The sequence below is a fragment of the Notechis scutatus genome, chromosome 3 (assembly GCF_049901735.1).
Source record: "Notechis scutatus isolate UNSWTSFEM ecotype Mainland chromosome 3, rNotScu1.2, whole genome shotgun sequence".
Taxonomy (NCBI): domain Eukaryota; kingdom Metazoa; phylum Chordata; class Lepidosauria; order Squamata; family Elapidae; genus Notechis; species Notechis scutatus.
In genome coordinates, this window is record NC_142011.1 from 65,721,082 (window position 1) to 65,728,032 (window position 6,951).

General features: G+C 45.3%; 1 long non-coding RNA gene across 1 annotated transcript in view; it reads left to right on the top strand.

Moving 5' to 3' along the window:
• The window catches only part of LOC148131219 (uncharacterized), a 31,647-nt gene extending 25,114 nt beyond the window's left edge, over positions 1-6,533 (top strand). Inside the window, exon 2 of the long non-coding RNA XR_015748331.1 lies at positions 6,288-6,533. This is a non-coding gene — a long non-coding RNA (uncharacterized LOC148131219). The remainder of the gene's footprint in view (positions 1-6,287) is intronic.
• Positions 6,534-6,951: the final 418 nt, after the last annotated feature.

The following is a 6,951-nucleotide window of genomic DNA, read 5'->3' on the forward strand; positions in this document are numbered from 1 at the left end:
ACATCTAGCATTAAGAAGTAGGAAAACTGAGTGAAGTACAGCTGAAAACCCACTGAAAATGAATGGCAGCTGTCTGTTGGAATATGTACCCAACGCTCCTTGAACATTGAAGACAACTGGAGAGAAAAGGCAATCTGTGGAAACAGTTGGCTGATCAGTTCAGAATGAGGAATCGTGTTTTGCAATTTCTCATTTGGAACCCTGCCATGCGAAGTCAGGAAAAGAAATAAATCAATGATTAGGAAGTTCGCACCACATTACTTTTTTCTCTCTTTGCATAACCGTCATCTGTGAAATTGTCAAACTTTAAGAAATCAGCGCATCAGGGGTAACGGAGACCCAGAATCCTACAATAGACATCATTGAGAAAACTAAGTGAGTAACCTCAAAGGAGAGACTCTGTGCAGCACAGGGAATCCTCAGTGTGGTTGGATTGCAGCTGCAAATACACTGTCTCACTCCAAAAACCTGGAGAGAATTATATAGAAGTTGGGTCTCCTTTTATATAAAGCCACTTCCTCTCGAAAGCAGCCTTTAACTCCATGGCTTTAAGGGACACTATCAATGATATAATGCTACTTTTGTTTCCCTTTCTCAAATACTTCTTTTTCAACTTGTTGCAGCTTCTTTGTTCTGGTTTCAGTTAGCATCAATGAACTGGCTCCGAAAGAAGGCAATGGAACTCAAACTCCAGTGAAAAGATAGAGTATTTGGCCTAAAGTGTTGAATACTAATCCCAATGGTGATCTTTTGAAATGCTAAAGAGAGAAGATACTACAACTGAAAGATGTGCTCACTGTTTACTATTGTTTGCATGATATTCCAGCAAGCAATAGAAAATTGCACAAGCTGTTCTTCATATGCTATGCTCCAAGTTATGTATTGGAAGACCTTTTCTGGAATATTCTCCAGAGTCTCATTTTCAATCTCACAGTCTTTCTTTCACTGGCTTCTCACATCATACCAAATGTGGTCCAGTTCTGTTCAGTTTTGGAAGAGTTATCCAGCAGATGGACAAAAAGATAGATAGATGCCCCTTTCCGGCCTGCTTAACATATTTTCTTCCCAAGATTTCTTTGGGTTGGGAAGAACAAAATGCAAACCATCTCAGAAAGAAATAAGATGGGAGAAAAATTAACTCTTGTTTATGCCATAAGTAATGTTCTTCAAAAGGCCTGCAATTAGATTGTCATCTTCCCTTCATTCTCTGGACTTGAACCTCTTTCTGTAAGCTATTGCTGCTGTTGATTATTGAAAGCACATTCATGTGGAAACCAACAGGTGGCAAGAGACTTAATTGAAAGAATCTTTCAAACAAGAAAGGCACAATTCATTGCATGTACTACGAAGAGTCAGACATGTGTACAGTACTTGGATTATTCTTTTTAGCAACTTTGTTTCCGACAGTGCAGCTGCTGTGAACATAATTGAAAGAACGCAATTGGGATAAGGATGCTTCTTAATATTTGTGCCCATTTACTCATAGGGTGTGAACTTGGATACCATTATGTCTACTACTTCCCAGAAAAAAATAAATGGTACACATTTCCAAATGTAAAGCATCACCAATGTCAATCTTGCAATCTATGCAATCTTGCAATCTATGCAATCCCTGCATAATGATTGTTGACACAAAACCTTTATTTATTTATTTATTTTTGTTTCAACTGAAGATTTGATAGAGGAAACTAAATCTGTTCCCAGTTATATGACCCAGGGTTTTAATATCTGTACTTCCTTTGCTTATCTTGCCTTTGGCTCTAGTTAAACAAGCCCAGATATCATAATGTCTATGACTGCAATTTAACACAATAATAGCACACAATATTATAATATTTGCACAGCTGCTGTTAAGATTGTACTGCCCAAGTCTGCCTCCTGTGAGTCTTCTATACTCTGGAAAAGAAAAATAAGAGTTTCTAGCTACATGTTAGCTGGCTTTGTTTGATGTTTTTGTTTTGCAATTTTCAATGTGCTACATGGTTTAATAAATGGAGACCCTTGTAAATATTTAAAAAGGAAGATAGATAAATGACAGAGAGAGAGCTAGCTAGCTAAATAGCTAGATTATAGCTAGATGATAGATAAATAGATAGATGCACTGATTTTAAAACATTTTATTTTTTCCTAGGTTATCCCACTTGATGAATTGAATTATTGTAGGGCTTATGTTCATCTAATAAAGTTATAAGGCAACAATTAATTCCTTAATAATTATTGTGTCCTTAGAATTTATGACCATATCATAGTAAAGATCAGTGGTGGGATTCAATTTTTTTTATTACCGGTTCTGTGAGCATGGCTTGGTAGATGTGGCAGAGGAAGGATACTGTAAAATCTCCAGTCAGAAGTGGTATTTGCCAGTTCTCTGAACTACTCAAAATTTCTACTACCGGTTCTCCAGAACTGGTCAGAACTTACTGAATACCACCTCTGTTAAAGATAGCTACTCTTCCAACAAATTTGAGCAATGTTTGCTGATATTCCTATGCTAAATATTATAGTAAACATCAGATTAGTAAATATCAATCTTATACTGTATATACAAACATCCTGTAAAGTACATTTACAGGTTACTGTACATTAAGAAATTATGGTTTACATGAACACATAAGGGGGGGGGGGGGGGGGGGGGGGGGGGGGGGGGGGGGGGGGGGGGGGGGGGGGGGGGGGGGGGGGGGGGGGGGGGGGGGGGGGGGGGGGGGGGGGGGGGGGGGGGGGGGGGGGGGGGGGGGGGGGGGGGGGGGGGGGGGGGGGGGGGGGGGGGGGGGGGGGGGGGGGGGGGGGGGGGGGGGGGGGGGGGGGGGGGGGGGGGGGGGGGGGGGGGGGGGGGGGGGGGGGGGGGGGGGGGGGGGGGGGGGGGGGGGGGGGGGGGGGGGGGGGGGGGGGGGGGGGGGGGGGGGGGGGGGGGGGGGGGGGGGGGGGGGGGGGGGGGGGGGGGGGGGGGGGGGGGGGGGGGGGGGGGGGGGGGGGGGGGGGGGGGGGGGGGGGGGGGGGGGGGGGGGGGGGGGGGGGGGGGGGGGGGGGGGGGGGGGGGGGGGGGGGGGGGGGGGGGGGGGGGGGGGGGGGGGGGGGGGGGGGGGGGGGGGGGGGGGGGGGGGGGGGGGGTGGTTTTGGGGTGGTTGGGGTTGTTATGGGGGAGGGGAGGTGGGTTTGTTAAAAATAAAAAAAATTTGTAAAAAAAAAAGGGGGGGGGGGGGGGGGGGGGGGGGGGGGGGGGGGGGGGGGGGGGGGGGGGGGGGGGGGGGGGGGGGGGGGGGGGGGGGGGGGGGGGGGGGGGGGGGGGGGGGGGGGGGGGGGGGGGGGGGGGGGGGGGGGGGGGGGGGGGGGGGGGGGGGGGGGGGGGGGGGGGGGGGGGGGGGGGGGGGGGGGGGGGGGGGGGGGGGGGGGGGGGGGGGGGGGGGGGGGGGGGGGGGGGGGGGGGGGGGGGGGGGGGGGGGGGGGGGGGGGGGGGGGGGGGGGGGGGGGGGGGGGGGGGGGGGGGGGGGGGGGGGGGGGGGGGGGGGGGGGGGGGGGGGGGGGGGAAAAAAAGGGGGGGGGGGGGGGGGGGGGGGGGGGGGGGGGGGGGGGAAATTTCATGGATATCTGTGGATCTTTAACATGATTATTATAACTTGTTATTGTTGCTACAATTTGTTCTCAATGAGACTGGTTCCCTGGTTCAGGTCTGATTAGAATTCAGCATTTTAATTTTAGGTTTTCAGACCAATCATTAGATACTGTATGATCAAACTATATACTTTTTAAAATCTGCAGATAATAGGTTATGATTTAACATTTCCTGCCAGAAAAGCTCTGAAGTGATTACCCCCGATGTGAGTATTATGCTTCTACCAAGCAGAACCCTTTAGAAATTTTATAATAAATATATGTATTTATTATAAGTTGTAAATTAACAACTGCAATATGATTGTTATTTATTTATTTATTACACTTACATTACACCCATTTCGTCATAGGCAACCTTAGATGGCTTACAAGCATTCAATTAAAATAGAATGTAAAACATTAAAACAATAAAATTCGCCATGGGTGAATAGGCGGCAATATAAATTAAATAATTAAATAAATAAATGGAGATCTTAAATTAAAATTCAGTTAAAATAAAATTGAGCAAGGTAGAGATAAAATGCATGTGGGGGAGGTGGTACAATGTTATATAATCCATTAGTCACCTTCAAAAATCCGCATTTAATGGTATTGTTTACATTAAAATAATGTTTCACAATTGGATACTTATTCTTAGTGAGGAATCTCTGAATTGTCATCCTAAAGATAACCAGATTGATTACAGCATTTATTATCCCTGAAGTTCAGGCAAAATTAGTTGACAAGATATAATAAAAATAACTCCCACAAGATTACAGGGAGAAGAGATAAAGCAGGAAAGAAAGAAGAGAAAAACAAGCAAGCAACCAACCAACGAACATAAGGCACACAGGGATAGTATTCTACCAGTTCGGACCGGTTCTATAGAACCAGTTGTTACAATTCTGTGCAGTTCGGAGAACCGGCAAATCATGCCCCCGGTTGGCCCCTCCCCTCCATACCCATTCAATCCTTATCACGCAGGCGCAACATTGCGCACATGCCCAGCATTGCTGACTACATTCTCCCCCGCCCAGTCACTCCTTAAGGTATTTCTTTTTTTTTCTCCCGACAATCAGCTGTTCTGATGATCAGCTGTGCCAGGATCCCCCTCGCTGTCTTACTGCTTCACCCAGGAGGCTTCCCTGAGGCCCAGGAGGCAAAAAGGGGCATGCAGGGGGTAGTGTTGCACCCCCCCCCACGCTTCATGTTTTGCCTTCCTGTGCCTTGGAAAAGCTTTCTGGGAACAAAAACGCCCCCCAGGAGACTTTCCTGAGGCCCAGAAGGCCCAAAAATGGAGCACGGGGGGGGGGTGCTGTGTGGTCTCCCCCCAAGCTCCTTTTTTGCCTTTCTGGGCCTCAGGAAAGCCTTCTAGGAGCAAAAATCCCCACAGGAGGCTTTCCTTAGGCCCAGGAGGCCCAAAAATGGAGTGCAGGAGGGGGTGCTGCAAAAAAAAAAGCCATGCCCATCTAGCATGGCCATGCCCACCTAGCCATGCCCACCTAGCCACACTCACAGAACCGGTTGTTAAAAAAATTGAATCCCACCCCTGAAGGCATCCATTCTTAAAACTCTATCTTGGTTTTCATGTTAATCATTTTGAGGAGACATAGATTTAGGAAAGAAGGAAGCCAATAGAACTGGTCTTGCAAAATTAGTGAAATGATCTCCATTGACCCACTTCACCTTCTGAAATAGTTGAGGGAGGGAAAGGGAAAGGGAGAGGGAGAGGGGGAGGGAGGAGGGGGAGGGAGGGGAGAGAGAGAGAGAGAGAGAGAGAGAGAGAGAGAGAGAAGGAAGCAAGCTTTGGGGTTTTGTTAGATGGTAGCATTTTTATTAGATGACCACTGAGGAAAAGACAAACTAATGGGCCTAAGCCCCCAGGCCAAGCTGACATGCTGTGTTTTACACTTCTACCTCTTCATTGCCACCCATCTTGCAGTTCAGAGAACTCTCATTGGCTCTTAAACTGATAGTCCAGTCTCAGAAAGAAAAGCAAAAGCATACACACATTTAGGATATGCTAAAAAAAAACCCTGCTATGACAGTTTACCTGGGTTGGTTTAATACTGCTCATCAATAAAGATGATTGTTATATTCTGGGTGGGCCTAACACCTGCCTGAATATTTTAATAAAGACATTGTTTTTGATTTTAGTGCTCAGCAAACATTAATAATATTAGAAGCAATAGTTATTGCAACATCTAAATCACATAGCATCTTAAAGCTAAAAGAATTATCACAATATATATATATATCTTTGTATTACAGATTACAACATCATACTGAAGAGCTAAATAATGAAGTTAGCATACGTGTATACACAAATAGGACAAGACACACAATGTTTACGAATGAAATTTTAAAAAGTGCATCTGAAAACATATATTTATGCATGCATGTCTATATCTTTCCCTCTCAAAAGGTTGAATAAGCCAAATATTCAAGAATCTAATAAGGAAAAATAAAACTATTGGACAGCAATGTGCCTGTGGTTGAGGTTCTCTGGGAAATTCAGTTCTGAGTTTGATTTAATTTGTAATAATAATAATAATAATGTTTTCGTGAAGAAATGTTTAAATACTTTCACAAAATTAGTATGTGCTATAAAGAGTGTTTCTAACATGCAGGAATGCTTTGCTGTCAATGTCATTGTTGCTTTAAAATTCCAGAAAGAATTTTCTGTGTCTATCTTCCAGGGCTGCCATTGAGGTCTTATTCTCAAGTATCAAGATAAATGAATTCTTCAAAGGACAAACTTCTCATTCTTCATTTCAGCCATCCATCACTGGGGAAAGTCAAATTTCTAAGTATAGCATTAGGCCTCACACGTGTTCCTGATGTTTCATGGCAGTTCACAAGGCCTGGACAGTTTGATTTAACCAGCTGCCTGGAGGAGTGGTGGGGTGTGGATTCATGTCAATAAACAAACCTCTTTGGGATGACAGCCTGCTTCGAGTATCTTGTGAGGGATTTTAGAAAGTCTTTTATGTGTGCCTGTCTTTTTTTTTTTTTTAAAGAAACGAAACAGGCAAAACTTGTCTAATGTCGAGGAAAGTTCCATCTCAATTTCAGGTTTGGTCTGGGATGGAATCTACTTCCAGGGAGCAAAACAACAGGATATACATATATTTTTCTTCTTTAGGAACACATGTTCTGTGATCAAGGATAGTTTACCTTCTAGCTGCACCCACCGAATATAATTTATTTTCATATATCAGGTGCTCAGGCCCTCTCAGAGTAATAGAAAAGCTTGGGACATTTCTAATTTTGGAAGCCTCTGGCTTTAATAAAATGTAACTATATCAGCAGATGAAAAGAAAAGATGATATAATTTGGATGTTTTTTAAATTAAAAAACAAT